Here is a 22128-nt window from a genome sequence, read left to right as displayed (position 1 = left end):
ACAAGGGTAGGATCTGCTCCCCCAGTATATATGCACAACCGCAAGTAGGGTTGAGCACCTCCTGCCTGCCAGTTGAGACCATCTCTCTTTTTCGTTACTTAAGTCTTATACTTGGAGATGTAAAAACTCCACATTTAATGCACCTTTATTACCATTCTAGGCTGCATTCAGGTCCACATGTGAGGCCGGAAAACATACTCAGTCAACTTGGGTGGGGCTTATAGTCTGCCTCCCTCCTCCCATTGTATGTGTTCCCAGTCCACACTGGAGGTAACTGGGAGCAGGCTTTTAGTCGGACCTAATGCTGCCATAATTGCCCACTGGCCCCTGGTTTAGCTTATCAGGCACAGGTAGGTTTGTACTAGGTCCCATGCCACTTGAGAAACCTTGGTGTTGGTGTGCGGGCTCAGGTATGTCCTTCATATAAGGATATACTGGCTAATGTCTCAATTTAAACATCAGTGTTGAGGGTTAGCCAATGTCATTGTTACATCTACCACAGTAGTGTACCTATATCCCTGTATGCTATTATCCTCATATCTCAACCTCATATCCCATCCTCATATACCGACCTATCTCGACCTGATTTCCTGTCATCATATGCGATCATCATATCTCGACCTCATATCCTGACTACCTATCCTGTCCTCATATCTCAATCTCATATCTCATCCTCCTATCCCGTCCTCATATCCAGACCTCCTATCTCGACCTCATATCCCGTCCTCATATCCCGACCTCCTATCCTGTCCTCCTATCTCAACCTCCTATCTCGACCTCCTATCCCGACCTCCTATCCTGCCCTCATATCCCGACCTGTAATATGTGTACCAGGTATTGAAATATCTCCAGCCGTACAGAAGTTATGTGGGAACACACATTTCCCATTGATTTGCATGGGAATTTAAACAAAAACTCTGACCCTCACAAATGGGGGTAGTTAAGGGTTAAATTAACTATCCTATATTTTAATTGGACATATAAGTAACATGTGACCAAGTATTATCGAAATATCTCCAACCGTTTGGAAGTTATGCAGTAACATATATTTCCCATAGACTTGTATGATATGTTGTAAAGCATGCAAAACCTATAGGTATTTCATACTGAAAAAGCCAGTCAAACAACTGCCCCCCCCCCCCTGCCTGCTTGGACATTTACTAGTCCTGCTGTGTCCATGTTTCATCACCTACGTCATGGACACACTTCCTTAATTAACAGCTGTGAGCGCAGGGCTCACAGCTGGAGGAAAAATCCTCCCAATGTCAGCTTGTGTCCCGCTACTGTCAGTGAGGACAAGCTGAGAATTGTAGCTTTGCTAAAGCTAGGGGAGATGTGAGCAGACAGCATACTGAGGGAGGGGGCGGAGACCTGCACAGTAAGGCCACGCCCCTCCCTTTGAGAGGAATTCAGACCAGTGAGATAAATTAAAAGTGTAATGAAAAAATAAATAAAGGTGCTAGACACATAAAAATTAGATGTACATGGTCAGGATTAGGTACTGAGTGATATATTTAAAAAAATGTTTTTTTGTTGGATCTGACGAGTACGCTTAAAACAAGAACCCCGACCCAGGCAAATGGGGGTGAGTAAGGGTTAAATTACCTATACTATGTTTTTTGTTGACATATAAGTAACATGTTTGCGCAAGCTGTTTTTTTGCGTCTTTTTTTGCTTAACTTTCTGGTGGAGCATTTCCTCCAGATGTGTATGTTTCGGTGTACCTTGGAGTGACATATATATAGTACGCACAAATTCATTAACTGCGTACATTTCATTTACTCACAGAAATCTTGCGTAATGACCATATTTTTTACGCAAATATAAGCCATCTTGGACTGCACGTAGCAAGATGCTCTAAATCATTCATTTCATTTTTCAAAGAATGGAGTTATGAGATTACTATATTTGTCCGCAATTTATGAAACTCATTGCGCTTGATTGATGATTTTAGTGCATCAGCGCATAATTTTGAATTTGGCAAAAGGGGTAAACTGCTTCCACCATACTCAAATAATGATACATGTCCCCCATTGAGATATATATATATATATATATATATATATATATATATATATATATAAAATCCGGCAGCACACCCAAAGTCGTTCAGTGAAAACACAAAAGTGCTTTATTGACCCATCAGACATGACGTTTCGACTGTATCAAACCGTCTTTATCAAGCATGGTGTACAAATGTCTAAAGCAGCATTTTATAAGGTGCAACATCAAGTGAACTCATTATCCAATATGTGAAAGAATTAAAAGTTGTCATAGGGATGGATCAACACTCACCCACACATGTTGTAGACGCCATATCGGCGTTCACTTCCTGGATCTCTGTGTATGGGTCATGTGGCTCACACCTGACCTGCTTCACTGTCACATGATCGGCACCGGTGCTTGAGCCTGCGTCTACAACATGTGTGGATGAGTGTTTCTCCATCCCTATGACAACTTTATTTAAAATTTTCTCTGTTTAACACATACAGGTGGCACTTGATTAGATTGTTGTACTGTGTACTGTTTAAAATGTATTTTATATGATGATCGCCATGCTCTATGTATATGATGTTACACTGTTTGCACTTTGTGATTATGGCACTTAATATTATATTTTACTATGGATGTATTGTACAATAATTTATATATTGTTTCACATGTTGGATAATAAGTTCACTTGATGTTGCACCTTATAAAATGCTGCTTTGAACATTTGTACACCATGCTTGATAAAGACGGTGTGATACCGTCGAAACATCGTTTCTGATGGGTCAATAAAGCACTTTTGTGTTTTCACTGAACGACTTTAGATTTTTTGCTTCTTGGAATTTATGTGGGCGGTCTGCATCTGGTACCACGTTTTTCCACTTGCTCCCCGTTTACTGCTGCCATTCATACTGTGGTTGTGCTGCCTACCCTTTGGCGTGTGGATCTATCTAGTCTTCAATGATTGCACCCTCCTGGCTATCAATGGCACACAATGGAGTCACCTACCGGTACTGTACCTGTAACCCATGTTTCTGTCTTCTCTGATGCTGACACCGGCCGCATCTTAGCGCATCTCAGCGCTGTCGAGGGGATATGTCCTTTCTACATGTACCAATGACCATTGATATACAGAGACAATTTAAGAATGAAACTAAGCGATTATTATCCCTAACCCTGCATTTGTCAACACTTGGAGAGTACTACAAGGCCCAGCGAGTCCCTAGAGGCATTCGCCTTCAACCTAGGGATAATGCATATATGAGAAATACGAGATTTAGACAACGCTATGAATTACTTGCCAATAGATTTTCTCTTGATTTGACATGATTGAACATGGAACTTTTGCAGAAAGATATTGAGGGACATTTATCAATGTTTGCTTATGTATTCTTTTTTTTAGTAATTTTTTCCTTACTTTTTTACTTTTGTGACTTATTTATCAACTGCTTTCAGCCTGTTGATAATTTTCTTTCACGTAAGCAATTTTTCCTCTTTTACTTTGGTAGTAGCTTTTTCTGCTCCATGTTTGAGCTGGAGTAAGTTTAGTACATTTTTAACCCTTTTTGTGCAGTTGCGACTGTCTCAGTTAATAAATACCTGACTACCCGTAGTCCATTTTAAAATTATTACTACGTAGTTAATTTTTGGAAAACTTGCTTTTCTCGCTTTCCAGTCAAAATGTCGCACGAAAAATCACGACAATTATAGTAAAGAAAACCTGACTACACCCGTTGATAAATGTCCATAATTGTGGCTGCTAAAGACAGGATTGCGACTGCAGAATCTACATTGAAGTCTCTCCTGCCGGAGGATGATTTTTGTAAATTTCAGTCTTAACATTACACTTATCTTCACAAATTGAAATCTGAAAAAGAGAGTAGAAATGAGCGAATCAAATCTGACAAACCCAAATTTGTTATTAATTTCATGAAAAATTCGATTTGCAACTAATGTGAATATCACCGTCATTCTATCACGCCAATCGTTTCATTAAACTCCATTTAGTGCGGTCCAGGCTCCACGGCATCTAAAATGGCAGATCCACATGTGAGGACATGGGGCAAGGAACTCTGGGAAGGAGGTATGCGGGATGACCCTGAATCAAATGCAGGATGCAGCCTATCAGCAGCCAGTCACCCCAGTTATGTCACAGCCCTATATAATCGGCAGCCATATTCCGGCTTGTCACTTCATCCTATCACTGCAGAGAGATAGGACAGTGCTGTGTGTTAGACAGACAAGCTTTTTTACAGCAGCGTTTTACCTCATGGTCACATCAGCATTCTGGTGGACAAATAGCAGGGCATTTTTCACAGAAAACTATTTTTACTGCAGCCATTAACCTTCCAGTCATTTTCTACAGCAGTGTATTACAGAGAGGGGCAGAGAACTGTGTGTTGCCTTATACATTTGAACAAGCTGCCTCAGCTTGAGAAACAGCAGAAAATGGAGGAATAATTTTTCAGCACAATTCTGTGTCTTTGTTCCAAAACAAATGTTCTACTGGTTAAACTAGTATGTAGATGGTATAATACCCAGAAGTCCAATGCTAATAGTCTTTGAGAGAGTGAAACTTTCGGTTTAGTACACAGCGACAGTGTGCTGCAGCAGTGTTGTGTACTGCTGGTGTTGTGCAAAAATAGGATTTTTAACCCCTTAAGGACTGAGCCCTTTTTCACCTTAAGGACCACCTTAAGGCCATTTTTTTGCAATTCTGACCACTGTCACTTTAAACATTAATAACTCTGGAATGCTTTTAGTTATCATTCTGATTCCGAGCTTGTTTTTACGTGACATATTCTACTTTAACATAGTGGTAACATTTTGTGGTAACTTGCATCCTTTCTTGGTGAAAAATCCCAAAATTTGAAGAAAAATTAGAAAATTTTGCATTTTTCTAACTTTGAAGCTCTCTGCTTGTAAGGAAAATGGATATTCAAAATATTTTTTTTTCATATATACAATATGTCCACTTTATGTTTGCATCATAAAATTGACGTGTTTTTACTTTTGGAAGACACCAGAGGGCTTCAAAGTTCAGCAGCAATTTTCCAATTTTTCACAAAATTTTGAAACTCGCGTTTTTTCAGGGACCAGTTCAGGTTTGAAGTGGATTTGAAGGGTCTTCATATTAGAAATGCCCCATAAATTACCCCATTATAAAAACTGCAACCCCAAAAGTATTCAAAATGACATTCAGTCAGCGTTTTAACCCTTTAGGTGTTTCACAGGAATAGCAGCAAAGTGAAGGAGAAAATTCACAATCTTCATTTTTTACACTGGCATGTTTTTGTAGATCCAATTTTTGAATGTTTGCAAGGAGTAAAAAGGAGAAAATTTTTACTTGTATTTGAAACCCAATTTTTCTTGAGTAAGCACATACCTCATATGTCTATGTAAATTGTTCGGCGGGCACAGTAGAGGGCTCAGAAGGGAAGGAGCGACAAATGGTTTTTGGGGGGCATGTCACCTTTAGGAAGCCCCTATGGTGCCAGAACAGCAAAAAAAACACATGGCATACCATTTTGGAAACTAGACCCCTCGGGGAACATAATAAGGGGTAAAGTAAACCTTAATACCCCACAGGTGATTCACGACTTTTCCATATGTAAAAAAAAAAAAAAAATTCCCTAAAATGCTTGGTTTCCCAAAAGTTTTACATTTTTAAAAAGGGTAATAGCAGAAAATACCCCCTAAAATTTGAAGCCCAATTTCTCCTGATTCAGAAAACACCCCATATGGGGTTGAAAAGTGCTCTGCTGGCGCACTACAGGTCTCAGAAGAGAAGGAGTCACATTTGGCTTTTTTGAAGGAAATTTTGCTCTGGGGGCATGCCGCATTTAGGAAGCCCCTATGGTGCCAGGACAGAAAAAAAAAAAAAACACATGGCATACCATTTTGGAAACTAGACCCCTTGGGGAATGTAACAAGGGGTAAAGTGAACCTTAATACCCCACAGGAGTTTCACAACTTTTGCATATGTAAAACAAAAAAAAAAATTACCTAAAATGCTTGGTCTCCCAAAAAATTTACATTTTTACAAAGGGTTAAAGCAGAAAATATCCCTCAAAATTTGAAGCCCAATTTCTCCCAATTCAGAAAACACCCCATATGGGGGTGAAAAGTGCTCTGCTGGCGCACTACAGGTCTCAGAAGAGAAGGAGTCACATTTGGCTTTTTGAAAGCAAATTTTGCTCTGGGGGCATGCCACATTTAGGAAGCCCCTAGGGTGCAGGAACAGCAAAAAAAAAAACACATGGCATACTATTTTGGAAACTAGACCCCTCGGGGAACGTAACAAGGGGTTAAGTGAACCGTAATACCCCACAGGTGTTTCACGACTTTTGCATATGTAAAAAATTTGTTTTTTTTAACCTAAAATGCCTCTTTTCCCAAAAATTTTACATTTTTAAAAAGGGTAAAAGCTGAAAATACCCCCCAAAATGTGTACCACAATTTCTCCCGAGTACGGCAATACCCCATATGTGGCCCTAAACTGTTGCCTTGAAATACGACAGGGCTCCAAAGTGAGACCTCCATGCGCATTTGAGGCCTAAATTAGGGACTTGCATAGGGGTGGATATGGGGGTATTCTACGCCAGTGATTCCCAAACAGGGTGCCTCCAGCTGTTGTAAAACTCCCAGCATGCCTGGACAGTCAGTGGCTATCTGTTAATACTGGGAGTAGTTGTTTTGCAACAGCTGGAGGCTTCGTTTTGGAAACCGTGGCGTACCAGACGTTTTTCATTTTTATTGGGGAGGGGAGGGGGGCTGTGTAGGGGTATGTGTATATGTAGTGTTTTTTACTTTTTATTTTATTTTGTGTTAGTGTAGTGTAGTGTTTTTAGGGTACAGTCACACGGGCGGGGGTTCACAGTAGTTTCTCACTGGCAGTTTGAGCTGCGTCAGAAAATTTGCCGCAGCTCAAACTTGCAGCCGGATACTTACTGTAAACTTACGCCCATGTGAGTGTACCCTGTACATTCACATTGGGGGGGGGGGCATCCAGCTGTTGCAAAACTACAACTCCCAGCATGTATGGTCTATCAGTGCATGCTGGGAGTTGTTGTTTTGCAACAGCTGGAGGCACACTGGTTGTGAAACACCGAGTTTGGTAACAAACTCAGTGTTTTGCAACCAGTGTGCCTTCAGCTGTTGCAAAAGCTACAACCCCCAGCATGTACGGACAGCGGAAGGGCATGCTGGGTCTTGTAGTTATGCAACAGCTGGAGGCATACTACTTTGGCTGGGGATGCTGGGGATTGTAGTTATGCAACAGCTGGAGACACACTGGTTTGCTACTTAACTCAGTGTGCCTTTAGCTGTTGCAAAACTACAACTCTCAGCAGTCACCGACAGCCAAACGAGCGTTCTGGGAGTTGTAGTTATGCAACCAGCAGATGCACCACTACAACTCCCAGCATGCACTTTAGCTGTTTGTGCAAGCTGGTAGTTGTAGTTACACAACAGCTGAAGGTACACTTTTCCATAGAAAAAATGTGCCTCCAGCTGTTGCAAAACTATAAGTCCCAGCATGCCCATAAGGGCATGCTGGGAGTTGTGGTGGTCTGCCTCCTGCTGTTGCATAACTACAGCTCCCAGCATGCCCTTTTTGCATGCTGGGAGCTGTTGCTAAGCAACAGCAGGAGGCTGTCACTCACCTCCAACAATCCACGCCGCGCAGGTCAGTCCCTCGTCGTTGCCGCCGCTCCTGGGGCCCCGATCCCAACATTGACGTCGGGGATTGGGGTCCCCAGCTCCCGGGGTCTTCTTCCCGCACACGCTCACGTCCTTCGGAAGAGGGGCGGAGCGGGTTGCGCGAGTGACACCCGCAGCAGGCGCACTGATTGGCCGGCCAACGAATCAGGGCGACCGTGAGGTGGCACCAGTGCCACCTCACCCCTGCTGGCTGTGGCTGTTCGGGGCCATCAGAGACAGCCCCGAACAGCCTTTAATTCCGGGTCACCGGGTCACTGGAGACCCGATTGACCTGGTATCTGCCACAGATCGCTGGACTGAATTGTCCAGCGATCTGCGGCCATCGCCGACATGGGGGGTCATCATGACCCCCCTGGGTGATATGCCCAGATGCCTGCTGAACGATTTCAGCAGGCATTGGGCACCGGCTCCCCTCCAGCTAGAGGCGGGGGGCCGGGATTTGACAGGACGTACTCAAACGTCCTGAGTCCTTAAGGACTCGGAAAAGGGGCCGTTTGAGTACGTCCTGCGTCCTTAAGGGATTAAGCATACTCTAGTGCATTTTTCTGCCCTCATTTAAGTAGTGAACTATTTTGTACCTGTTAATCTGTCAAGGGCCTAGATACTGTGAAAGGCCAGGCAAAAGTAATAACTGGCTGGTGTTTTACTGCAATACGTTTTTTAAGCGTACTGTACCAAAATTTTCTGCCCTCATAAGTGCATACCACATACATACATCTAAGTAGTGTACTATTTTGTACCTGTTAATTAGAGATGAGCGAACTTATAGTAAATTTGATTTGTCACGAACTTCTCGGCTCGGTAGTTGATGACTTTTCCTGCGTAAATTAGTTCAGCCTTCAGGTGCTCCGATGGGCTGGAAAAGGTGGATACATTCCTAGGAAAGAGTCTCCTAGGACTGTATCCACCTTTTCCAGCCCACCGGAGCACCTAAAAGCTGAACTAATTTATGCAGGAAAAGCCATCAACTGCCGAGCCGAGAAGTTCGTGACGAATCAAATTTACTGTAAGTTCACTCATCTCTACTGTTAATTAGTGTTGCTCACGAATATTCGCAATTCAAAAATGTATTCGCGAATATCGCATATTCGCAAATATTCGCGAATATAGCACTATATATTTATATATTCGAAATTACGAATATTCGCTTTTTTTTCACAGTACACATCACAGTGATCATCCCTTTCTGCTTACAGCTTGTGTGGTCTAAAGAAGACTCTAAGACTACTCTGTGAGACTGCCGGGCAAATATTCGCATATGCAAATATTCGCATATGCGAATATTGACGAATATTTGTCCATATATTCGCAAAATATTGCGAATTCGAATATGGCCTATGCCACTCAATACTGCTGTTATGCTGGGTTCACACTACGTTTTCCCCCATACGGGAGCGCATACGGCAGGGGGGAGCTAAAACCTCGCGCTCCCGTATGCCTTCGTATGCGCTCCCGTATGTCATTCATTTCAATAAGCCGGCCGGAGTGAAACGTTCAGTCCGGTCGGCTCATTTTTGCGCCGTATGCGCTTTTACAACCGGACCTAAAACTGTGGTCAACCACGGTTTTAGGTCCGGTTGTAAAAGCGCATACGGCGCAAAAATGAGCCGACCGGACCGAACGTTTCACTCCGGCCGGCTCATTGAAATGAATGACACACGGGAGCGCATACGAAGGCATACGGGAGCGCAAGGTTTTAGCTCCCCCCTGCCGTATGCGCGCCCGTATGGGAGAAAACGTAGTGTGAACCCACCCTTAATCTGTCAAGGGCCTAGATATTGTGAAAGGCCAAGCAAAAGTAACTATCGGCTGGTGTTTTACTCCAATCCTTTTGTAAACGTACTGTAGCACATTTTTCTGCCCTCTTTGTTCTACAACAAATGGTCTGCTGGTTATACTAGTCTGTAGATGGTATAACACACACCCAGAAGTCCATTCCTAATAGTCTGTGAGAGAGTGCAATTTTGGATTTAGTACACAGTGACTGTGTACTGCAGCACTGTTGTTTACTGCATGTGTTGTGCAAAAAAAAATGTTTTAAGCATACTGTAGTGCATTTTTGGGCCCACATAAGTGCATACCAAATACCTGCATCTAAGTAATGTACTATTTTGTACCTGTTAATCTGGCAAGGGCCTAGATACTGTGAAAGAACAGGCAAAAGTACTCACCGGTAGTGTTGAGCGGCATAGGCCATATTCGAATTCGCGAATATATGGACGAATATTCGTCATATTCGCGAATATTCGCATATTCGTAATATTCTCGTTTTATTTTCGCATATGCGAATATTCGCGCGTGCGAAAATGAACATATACGAAAATTTACATTAAAAAATTAGCATAAGCGAAAATTCGCATATGCAAAAATTAGCATATGCAAATTTTCGCATATGCGAAAATTCACACACCGGTCTCACACAGTAGCATTAGAGCCTTCTTTACACCACACAAGCTGGAAGCAGAGAGGGATGATCACTGTGATGTGTACTGTGAAAAAAAAAAAAAAAAACAACGAATATTCATAATTACGAATATATAGCGCTATATTCGAGAATATTCATGAATTCGCGAATATGCGATATTCGCGAATAAAATTCGAATTGCGAATATTCGCGAGCAACACTACTCACCGGCTGGTTTTGTACTCAAATACTTTTTCAAGCCTACTATAGAGCATTTTCCAGCCCTCATAAGTGCATACCACATACCTACATCTAAATAGTGTACTATTTTGTAACTGTTAATCTGTCAAGCGCCTAGATACTGTGAAAGGCCAGGCAAAAGTGATCATCGACTGGTGTTTTACTCCACTACTTCGTTAAGCGTACTAAAGCGCTTTTTATGCCCACATAAGTGCATACCCCATACCTACATCTAAGTAGTGTACTATTTTGTACCTGTTAATCTGTCAAGGGCATAGATACTGTGAAAGGACAGGCAAAGGTACTCACCGGCTGGTGTTGTACACAAATACTTTTTTAAGCATACTGTAGCGCATTTTTCGGCCCTCATAAGTGCATACCACATACCAACATCTAAAGAGTGTACTGTTTTGTACCTGTTACTCTGTCAAGGGCCTAGATACTGTAAAACTGTAAAGGGAAAGAGAAAAAAAGGGGGGAGAGAGAGGACAGTGCATTGTGTATTATCCTAGGCATCAAAGTCCCAACCAGGACTGAATTGCGTAGACTCTTTAAATTTGGTGCTCACCAGATAGATGATAAAACAGGCATATCACCCCTTGGAAGTCTGTTAATAAATACAGTGCCTCTTGACATTTTTCTCTGACACATTTGTGTTTAATGTTCTGGATTGCGATCAGCGCCTTCAAAAGGTTCAGTTTTTTCCTACTGCTCTTTAGATACTTTGAAAGGCCAGGCAAAAGTAATCACCGACTGGTGTTTTACTCCAATATGCTTTTTAAGCATACTGTAGTGCATTTTTCTGCCCTCATAAGTGCATACCACATAGCTACATCTAAATAGTGTACTATTTTGTACCTGTTACTCTGTCAAGGGCCTAGATACTGTGAAAGGACAGCCAAAAGTACACAACTGCTGCTGTTCTAGACAAATACTGTTTTAGGCGTAGTGAAGCATATTGTACTCCCTTCATATGCGCACTAAGTATGTCAGGCAGAGAAGTACCAGGGCGTGCACAGAGGAGTGGCAGAGGCCTAAATTTATCAGTAAGAGGCAGCAGCAAACTAGGGGTGATTGGCAGCAGGAGTCACAGCGAGAGGCCTGAGCTTCCGGTATCAGCTAGTGATTGTGTCTCAATCTGCAACCAATCTGCCATCATCGATTGGTTAACACGGTCATCCTCTTCATCACAAATGACATCTGATACCCCCAGTCAACAGTCGGTGGGTTCCTCAGACACAAACCTCAGTTGGCATGGCCTGGGAGCAGTCCCTGTCATCCCATTGCCTCTGTCCTGTTATGTTCCCTCCCCTAAAGAAGTATCTTATGCTGTGGGTTCAGCTCCACTATTCAGTGAAGACGATCTAATAGAGAACAGTCAGCAGCTGCTGCCCAGCCAAGAAGTGGAGGAAACATATGCTGCTTCCTCCTCTAGGCAGGCAAGTAGAGATGAGGAGAGTGACGTGGGAGGTGGTGTTGCCAGAGTTCAGGGTCCTGAAGCAGACAATGTTGATGAACCTGAGGAGGACATCAGTGATGTCCAGACATTTGTTGACGATGATGAAGCCGATTGAAATTGGGAGCCGGATGCAGAAGGTGAAGCGTGGCCAGGGTCCCAATATTGGCAACACGGCCCTGCGTCAACATATGCTGCACCATCATAAAGCGACCTGGGAGAAACATGGCTCCGATGTAGTGGTCCAGTCTGCTGCATCACCCAGTGGAATGCCCCTCTCTTTTTCAGCCAGCCAAGGCTCCACCAGCTCAGCCGAAGGGAGCTGTGTGTCATTTCCTCCTTCTGTCACTCCAGATGATCCTGCTCCTCCTACTTTTATTCAGTCATTCCACCAACAATCCATTGGCGAAGCCATGTCCAAGAGACAACAATATGTGCCCACTCATCCAACAGTGCAGAAGCTGAATGTGCTCCTGTCCAAGTTGCTGCAGCTGCAGTCCCTTTTTAAGTGGTGGACTCTTCACCTTTCAGAGAACTGATGGCTTGTGCCAAGCCGAGGTGGAGAGTCCAAAGCCATCATTTCTTTGCGAAGAAGGCAGTACAAGCCCTGCACAATTTTGTGGAAGAGATGGTGGGCCAGTCCTTGAGCCTGTCGGTGTGTACCAAAGAGCTGTAACTATGGTCAGGGACAATACATGTCCTTTACGGCTCACTGGCTGAATGTGATTCCTGCACAGCAACAACACCAACTTGGGCAGGTCACGCCGCTTCCTCCTCCACGCTTTCAGGATGTTGGTCCTTTGACAGTGTGCGACTCCACCTCCTCATCTTCCATCGTATCCTCAGCCTCCACTGCCCAGACAAGTCTCAGTGCTCCTTCATCATACCATGTGTGCAGGGAACGGCGGTGTCACGCTGTTCTTCACATGGTTTGCCTTGGCGAATGGAGTCACACCGGGGAGGAACTGCTAAAAGTCATTCATGAAGAAATCAGAGCATAACTTACTCCACTGGAAATGGGAAACATGGTGACTGACAACAGGGAGAACATCTTATCTGCGCTGCAACAGGAAAGGCTGAGCCATGCGCCCTTCATAGCATATGTGTTTAATCTGGTTGTCCAGCGGTTCCTGAAGTGTTCCCCCCCATTTGCAAGACATCCTAAGAATGGGAAGGAAACTTTGTATGCACTTCAGCCACTCGTAAACCGCAAAGCACACCCTCCTTGAGCTGCAGCATCAAAAGTGTATCCCCCCAAAATAGTATGATTTGCGATGTTGCCACACATTGGAATTCCACCTTAAATATGTTGGACTGACTACACGAACAGAGAAAAGCCATCAACGATTTCTTTATGATTCAAGCGGATAGGGGTACTCCCCTGTGTAATTTCAATGTCAGCCAGAGGCAGCTCATACGGGACACCTGACATTTGCACAGGCCCTTTGAGGAAGCCACATTATTAGTAAGTCACTCGGATTACGGGATGAACGACGTCATTCCACTACTTTATTTCCTACAAGACAGAGGACCCAGACACACAGTGGCAGTATGCAGTGGAGATGGAGGCATAGTGGCAGCCAAATTTTCACCATTTGGCAGCAGATGACTTCTGGCTCTTCACCTTATTGGACCCTTGCTATTGCCACAAAATAGGGCCTTTTTTACATGCATTGAGAGGGTGGACAGCTTGACCTACTACAGAGACATCCCACGTAGTCAGTTGGCCGATGCCTAGGCTGTGCCATTCAGCCACTATATGGTCTCCTCATGCTTCAACCAACTCCAGACTGTGCCATTCAGCCACTATATGGTCTCCTCATGCTTTAACGAACTCCAGGCTGTGCCATTGAGCCACTAAATGGTCTCCTCATGTTTCAGCCACCTGCAGGCTGTGCCATTCAGCCACTATATGGTCTCTTCATTCGTCTAACAACTCCAGCCTATGCCATTTAGCCACTATATAATCTCCTCATGCTTCAACCAACTCCAGGCTGTGCCATTCAGCCACTATATGGTCTCCTCATGCTTCAGCCACCTCCAGGCTGTGCCACTCAGCCACTATATGGTCTCCTCATGCTTCAGCCACCTCCAGGCTGTGCCATTCAGCCACTGTATGTTCTCCTCATGCTTCAGCCAACTCCAGGCTGTGCCATTCAGCCACTATATGGTCCCCTCATGCTTCAGCCACCTCCGGTCTGTGCCATTCAGCCACTATATGGTCTACTCATGCTTCAGCAAACTCCAGGCTGTGTCATTCAGCCACTATATGGTTTATTGATGATCCTGGGCCTGGAACATTACCTAAACATTTTCATAGTAGCATTATTTACCATAAATCTTCAATTTCAATTTTAAAATTCATCTTTTAATCTTAGGGATTTTGAGGCCCTACGGTCTCCTCATGCTGCCAAAAGCTGTAGGCTGTGTCATTCAGCCACTATATGGTTTAATGATGCTGCTGGGCCTGTGCCATTAACTACAAATTGTTATGGTAGCACTAGTTACCATAAGTCTTCAATTTGAAGGACATCTGCAGTGCTGGGCAAAAAAACTTTTTTTTACCTCATTTAATAGGTCTTTGAAAGACCTTTCCAACGATGTCTCCCCCATCAAAATTGGCCCAGTCTTTCTCCCGTTATCAGCACATGAATTACGGAGGAGAAGTGAAAATAAAACTACATCTCCCATAATGCCTTGTGCTTACTTCCTGTAAGCTGCTGCCCTCCCCCTGTTCTATCCCCCCGAGCAAATTATTATATTGTAACGCCCACATCTCCCTTCCCTATGCATACACCCTCCCCTTCTGCTCATCTCCCCCTCCCCATGCTGGCTCCTGTCCAGTGATGAAGCAGCTGCCTCCGTGCTCACTGTAGTGTGGGCACTGGAGAGTGGATAGTGAAAGGAAAAATGGTAAAAAAAAAAACATAATTGTTTGTCTTTAAAACTGTCCTGATAGGGGTCCCTCCATCTTTTTCACAACTACAACTCCAAGCATGCCCAGTTATTTTATATGCTGTTCGGGCATGCTGGGAATTCCAGTGGTGCCTCCAGCTGTTGCAAGACTACAAATCCCAGCATGCCCTGTCAGTTTTCTGCTGTATGTGCATGCTTGGAGTTGCAGAGGTGACTCCAGCTGTTGTAAGACTATACATCCAAGCATGCCGTGACAGCTTTCTGCTGTATGAGTGTATAAAGGAGTTGTAGTTCACCAACACCTCTATTGTATCTCTGTAGTCTCCTGGGAGTTGTAGTTCACCAACACCTCTATTGTACCTCTGTAGTCTCCTGGGTGTTGTAGTTCATCAACACCTCTATTGTATCAGGAGTCTCCTGGAGTTGTAGTTCACCAACACCTCTATTGTATCTCTGTAGTCTCCTGGGTGTTGTAGTTCACCAACACCTCTATTGTATCTCTGTAGTCTCCTGGGAGTTGTAGTTCATCAACACCTATATTGTATCTCTGTAGTCTCCTGGGAGTTGTAGTTCACCAACACCTATATTGTATCTCTGTAGTCTCCTGGGAGTTGTAGTTCACCAACACCTCTATTGTATCTCTGAAGTCTCCTGGGTGTTGTAGTTCACCAACACCTATATTGTATCTCTGTAGTCACCTGGGAGTTGTAGTTCATCAACACCTATATTGTATCTCTGTAGTCTCCTGGGAGTTGTAGTTCACCAACACCTATATTGTATCTCTGTAGTCTCCTGGGAGTTGTAGTTCACCAACACCTCTATTGTATCTCTGTAGTCTCCTGGGAGTTGTAGTTCACCAACACCTCTATTGTATCTCTGTAGTCTCCTGGGGGTTGTAGTTCATCAACACCTCTATTGTATCTCTGTTGTCTCCTGGGAGTTGTAGTTCACCAACACCTATATTGTATCTCTGTAGTCTCCTGGGGGTTGTAGTTCATCAACACCTCTATTGTATCTCTGTAGTCTCCTGGGGGTTGTAGTTCACCAACACCTATATTGTATCTCTGTAGTCTCCTGGGAGTTGTAGTTCACCAACACCTATATTGTATCTCTGTAGTCTCCTGGCTGGGAGTTGTAGTTCACCAACACCTGTATTGTATCTCTGTAGTCTCCTGGGAGTTGTAGTTCACAAACACCTCTATTGTATCTCTGTAGTCTCCTGGGAGTTGTAGTTCACCAACACCTATATTGTATCTCTGTAGTCTCCTGGCTGGGAGTTGTAGTTCACCAACACCTGTATTGTATCTCTGTAGTCTCCTGGGAGTTGTATGTCACCAACACCTCTATTGTATCTCTGTAGTTTCCTGGGAGTTGTAGTTCACCAACACCTCTATTGTATCTCTGTAATCTCCTGGGAGTTGTAGTTCATACACCAATGTTTCCCAACCAGGGTGCCTCCAGATGTTGCAAAACTACTACTCCCAGCATTCCCTGGTTGGGAAACACTGGCATACACACACACATAACAGGGACTACAACTCCCAGCATGTGTCATTCAGTAGTCCCCCCCCCCCCCATCTCACACACAGAATCATCTCCAGTATGATATTTATTCCTTGTAGTCTATACACCACCAGCCCGTGCAGTGTAATATGTCTCCTTCACACACACGTCCTCCCCTCCCCCCTCCCTGCTATGTGGTTTGCTCTGTGTTTCCCCCATGAAAACTTGAAACCTCCCCGTGATAAGTGAGGTCCTATGTAGACAGAGCAGGGGAGGGGGGAGGAGCTGTGGACGTCCTCATTCTCCCCCTGCTTCAATCTTACAGATAGGGGCGTTTCTGAGGATGAGCCTATGGCTGCCTCAGAAAGCACCTGCTCATGCATATGCATAAGCAGGGAGGACCTGACGGAGGCTAGGGGGAGCACAAACACTGCTGGGAGGAAGAGATCTCCGTCCCCAAGATGGCGGCTGCAATGTAATGAATAGGGGACGGACGCAGGACTACTGGGCTATGCTGGCAACTCTAATATCTCAGAAACGGCTGCATATAGGTAAATAGAACTAATTGACTGAATTGTATAACTTTTGTTTGGGGAACATTTGGGCAGGGATTTTTGACCACTACAGTTGTCCTTTAAATTTTAAAATTCATCTTTTAATTTTAGGGATTGTGAGGCCCTATGGTCTCCTCATGCTGCTGCGAGCTGCAGGCTGTGTCATTCAGCCACTATATGTTTTACTGCTATGGTCACCTCATGCTTCAGCCACCTCCAGGCTTTGCCATTCAGCCACTATATGGTCTCATCATGCTTCAGCCACCTCCAGGCTGTGCCATTCAGCCACTATATGGTCTCCTCATGCTTCAGCCACCTCCAGGCTGTGCCATTCAGCCACTATATGGTCTCTGCAGCCTTCAGCCACCTCCAGGCTGTGCCATTCAGCCACTATATGGTCTCCTCAGGCTTCAGCCAACTCCAGGCTGTCCCATTCAGCCACTAAATGGTCTCCTCATGCTTCAGCCACCTCCAGGCTGTGCCATTCAACCACTTTATGGTCACCTCATGCTTCAGCCACCTCCAGGCTTTGCCATTTAGCCACTATATAGTCTCCTCATGCTTCAGCCAACTCCAGGCTGTGCCATTCAGCCACTATATGGTCTCCTCATGCTTCAGCCAACTCCAGTCTGTGCCATTCAGCCACTATGTGGTCTCCTCATGCTTCAGCAAACTCCAGGCTGTGCCATTCAGCCACTATATGGTTTACTCTTGAACATTACCTATACATTTTCATAGTAGCATTATCTACCATAAATCTTCAATTTCAATTTTAAAATACATCTTTTAACGGATTTTGAGGCCCTATGGTCTCCTCATGCTGCCACAACCTGTAGGCTGTGTCATTCAGCCACTATATGGTTTACTGATGCTGCTGGGCCTCAGCCATTAACTACAAATTGTTATGGTAGCACTAGTTACCATAAGTATTCAATTTTAATTTTAAAATTCATCTTTTAATTTTAGGGATTGTGAGGCCCTATGGTCTCCTCATGCTGCTGCGAGCTGCAGGCTGTGTCATTCAGCCACTATATGGTTTACTGATGCTGCGGGGCCTGGGACATTACCTACAAATTTTCATTGTAGCACTAGCATCTCTTCTATTTTATTGACTGCTTCCCAAACAAATTTTTTAGTTATGGGTTTTAATTTCTGCCCAACGTACCATCCTTATTGGTTCCAGTTAGAACTTGATTGTAACCAGTTCTTTAGGAAACTAAAATTAATAATGATGGTTGCTAATAAATCTACCACCTTGTCTACATCTGATCCCACTGGTGACAGTGAGGTGGGTTTTAGGGATGCTGACTTAGGGCTTAAAGCTCCCAGCAACTTTAACCCACACACTAGTTCCAGTGTAATCGATACTTTTTGCACATTAGATAAACTAGACCTTGAGGGAATACGTTCAGAGGTGAACATGTCTATACATCCTAATCTATCAAAAGAACAACATTTAGCAGTGAACCAACTAGTCCATGACCACAACCTGATCATAAAACCCACTGACAAAGGCAGGCGGTTGTGGTCATGGACTAATTGAAATATTTGAAGGAAGTTTACAGACAATTGTCTGACCCTACAACATATAAACAGTTGAAGTTTGATCCAAAATGTGACATAGAAAAAAAGATACAAGGTTGTCTAATATCTGCTTTACAAGGGGGATTGATTGATAAAGCTCTGTTTAATTACTCAACTGTACTATATAATACTACTCCATTTTTGTATGTTCTGCTGAAAATCCACAAATCACTTGTGGACCCTCCCGGTAGACCTATTGTCTCTGGAAGGGGATCTATCACTAGTCAGATCTCAATTTTTCTCGATAAAATTCTAAGGTCTTTCTTCAGAGATACGGCAGATTTCCTTAAACAAATTGAATTGACCAATGTCCTAGAAAAAAAACATCTTGCCTCTGTAGATGTCACATCCCTGTACACATCCATTGCCCATGAGGTGGGGTTGGAGACGGTACAGAGGGCTATCGAACCTGACTTTTCTTCTGAAAAATGCCAATTCCTTCTATTTCTAACCTTATTGGAAACTTTACTGAAACATAATTATTTAATGTTTAATGACAAGTATTATTTACAGTTATCCGGGGGCCCAATGGGCACAAACGTGGTGCCCAAATATGCCAATGTGTTCATGGTGGCCCTGGAAGAGACATTTGTCAATGGAAGCCACCACTTCAGCCTTGTGCTGGGATGGTGGCATTACATAGACAATGTCTTTTTGATTTGGACAGGTACAGAAACACAACGTTTTGATTTTCAGCAATTTTTTAATCAGAGTAATGACCATATTAAATTAACTTTTACTTTTTCTTTGACTTCTGTTCAGTTTCTAGACACAATGGTGTATATAGACGAGAATTGTCTTACTACTGATCTATATATTAAACCGACAGACAGCAATTCCATCTTAAGGTTCGACATCCATCATCCCATGGTTCGGTCCCTCCCATCTAGCCAGATGATGAGGGTTGGCAGTGTAGTGGGAATTGATGAGAAAGTGGAACTGGCACTTGAAAACATGATTAAAAACTTTACTTGTAGGGGCTATTGTGATAGTAAAAAGCATTGACTATGGATCGTAAGGATCTGATACACGAACAGAAAAAGGTAACCATTTCCTCTAGAATGTTTCAATGTGTGTGGACCATGGCATGGAACACACAAAAATGAGGACTTGATCCAGGGCGCTTCCCCTCTTGATTTAAATGGCACGTCCAGGCAAAAGGGCTATTAAGATGAAAGAGGTTAATTTTGCAACAATTAGTTTCGAGTCCTGTGCCACACTCTTCTTCAGGCATATGAGAACCCTTAAAAACACACATGGTTAAAAAGACCCAGGAATGAAATGGATCCGGGTGAAAGGTCATGAAATTACAATCCATTATAAAACAATAAAAATTGTAAAAACAAATAAAAATGACATACTTATCCTAATAAAACATAATGCATAACTAACATAAAGTCTGCACTGTGATTCTATGCATGGTTCAAATTTCGGCAGCGCTGGAGGCTCATAAATCCGCTGCATCCATTGAAGGATCACAGCGGAGCCGACATTTCTAGGGCGCATGCGCTACTGTGTAGCAGCCCACACACACAGAGAGTGTGTATAGATCGCTACTGAGCAGCGGTGCGCTACTGTGTAACTGCCCACACACACAGAAGGTGAATGGGAAGTGAGTATAGATCGCTGGTATGCAGCGAATAAAGACTAAAGATTACTCATCAGCAGACACGGCCGAAGGTACCTTCGGCGCATGCGCTGTTACGATGTGTAAACATGAAAGGGAGGTTGGTCTTCTGCACACGTACTGTTAGTAAACAAAGTAGCGTAGTGACGTGTGCCTGATTAATTTAGCTCATGAATTGAACCAAAGGACGAGTCAGGGATGGGATAATAGAGGGTAACAGAGACTTGAAATGGTAAAAAAAGCTGACTGTATCAAGATGAATCCTCGTATCATAATCTTCATATTGTTCCTATTAGAATATTAGGTAGAAACGCTTAGTTTTGTTCAGATACACTGATTTTGATCCTGTGCTGTGGTGAGTGTTTGATGTAGCATGGTTTATTCGTAATATATTACTATTAGTGCACATCTGTCACAAAAAAATGAAAAAATGAAAAATATGAAAAATATTTTAAAAATGTAGAGGTGGACATTAGGATCAGGAAAAAAGAGGGGGGGAGGGGGGAGGGGGAAGGGAGAAAAAAGTCAGGGTTCATAACACTGTTTAGACCATTTCATTGAGACCCTTCGTTGTCACTGTAGACAATTTATACATCCAGTATATTTCTTTTTTCTTTAGTGTATCAAACCGGTTGGAGGATTCCACTGGAATATGATCAATTGGGGTAACTGTATAAATATCCTGTTCATCTGGGTGGACCACCGCACAATGTCTTGATACCCCATGAAGTAGGAACTTGTTCTTCACATTTTGCCTGTGTTTGTTTAAACAGTTTCGGAGGGGTTGTATAGTCCGACCCACATATTGCATTTTATATTGGCACTCTAAAAGGTATAAGGGCATAAGGTAAAAGGACATAAGAGGAACTACATGTTAATCATTGCTTGATTGTAAATTTTTCACCAGTGGTGTTAGATATAAATTCAGTCTGTTTGTTCCGAATTTCTTTACAACACAAACATCGCTTGATGTTACACCTGTATGATCCCATTGGTAGATGGGGTTTTTTGGACACAGATTTATGCTGCTTGAGAATGCTGGGTGCCAGAATTATTTTTTAAAGTGGGTGCCCTCCGATACGTTATTGGTGGTTTGTTGGGCAGAGTGTTATTCAATATGGAATCATTCTGCAGAATATGCCAATGTTTATTTAAGGTTTCTTGATGTCTCTGGCGAAGTTACAGAATGTGGTGACAAAATTAATTTTTTTTAAACTTGTTTAAGTTTGGTATAGTGTTTTGTGTTGTAGTGTTGATCATTATACATGTTATTAGTTTTCATGTGTTTCTTTTGTCTCTGAGTGTCGGCACTTGTTTTATGCATGGTCTGAGTGTCAGAATTTGTTTCATTCGTGGTCTGGATGTTTGATTTATCCTCATGGTTTGTAGAGTTTTGTTTATTCCATGACCATGGATTACCATGGGCATAGGCCAACCTGTCCCTATGGAGTTTGTTTGCTTGCTTAACTCCAATGATTGGGGAATCAAGTTCACCATTGACTACAGTGAATACAATATAAATTTTCTAGACCTGAACATTTCACATAACTGTTCTAGTTACATAACGTCCACATATCTTAAAACAGTGGACGTAAACAGTTATCTGGATTATGACAGCACCCACTACAAACAATGGTTGAAAAATTTCCCATATGGGCAATATAAGAGTATCAGGAAAAACTGTACGGATAATGATACCTTTGTTGCACAAGCCAAAATCCTATCTAACAGGTTTAAGGAAAATAAATATCCCAGATCCATTGTCCGTGATGCCTACAATAAAGTGAAAGACCAGACTCAAAAATATTGTCTTAAGCCTAAAGAGAAGACCAACACAGGTGAGGTGCAAAAACTTAATTTTGTCACCACATTCTGTAACTTCGCCAGTGACATCAAGAAAACCTTAAATAAACATTGGCATATTCTGCAGAATGATTCCATATTGAATAACATTCTGCCCAACAAACCACCAATAACGTTTCGGAGGGCACCCACTTTAAAAAATATTCTGGCACCCAGCATTCTCAAGCAGCATAAATCTGTGTCCAAAAAAACCCATCTACCAATGGGATCATACAGGTGTAACATCAAGCGATGTTTGTGTGGTAAAGAAATTCGGAACAAACAGACTGAA

The sequence above is a fragment of the Hyla sarda genome, chromosome 5 (assembly GCF_029499605.1).
Source record: "Hyla sarda isolate aHylSar1 chromosome 5, aHylSar1.hap1, whole genome shotgun sequence".
Taxonomy (NCBI): domain Eukaryota; kingdom Metazoa; phylum Chordata; class Amphibia; order Anura; family Hylidae; genus Hyla; species Hyla sarda.
Note: the sequence above shows the minus strand (reverse complement) of the source record.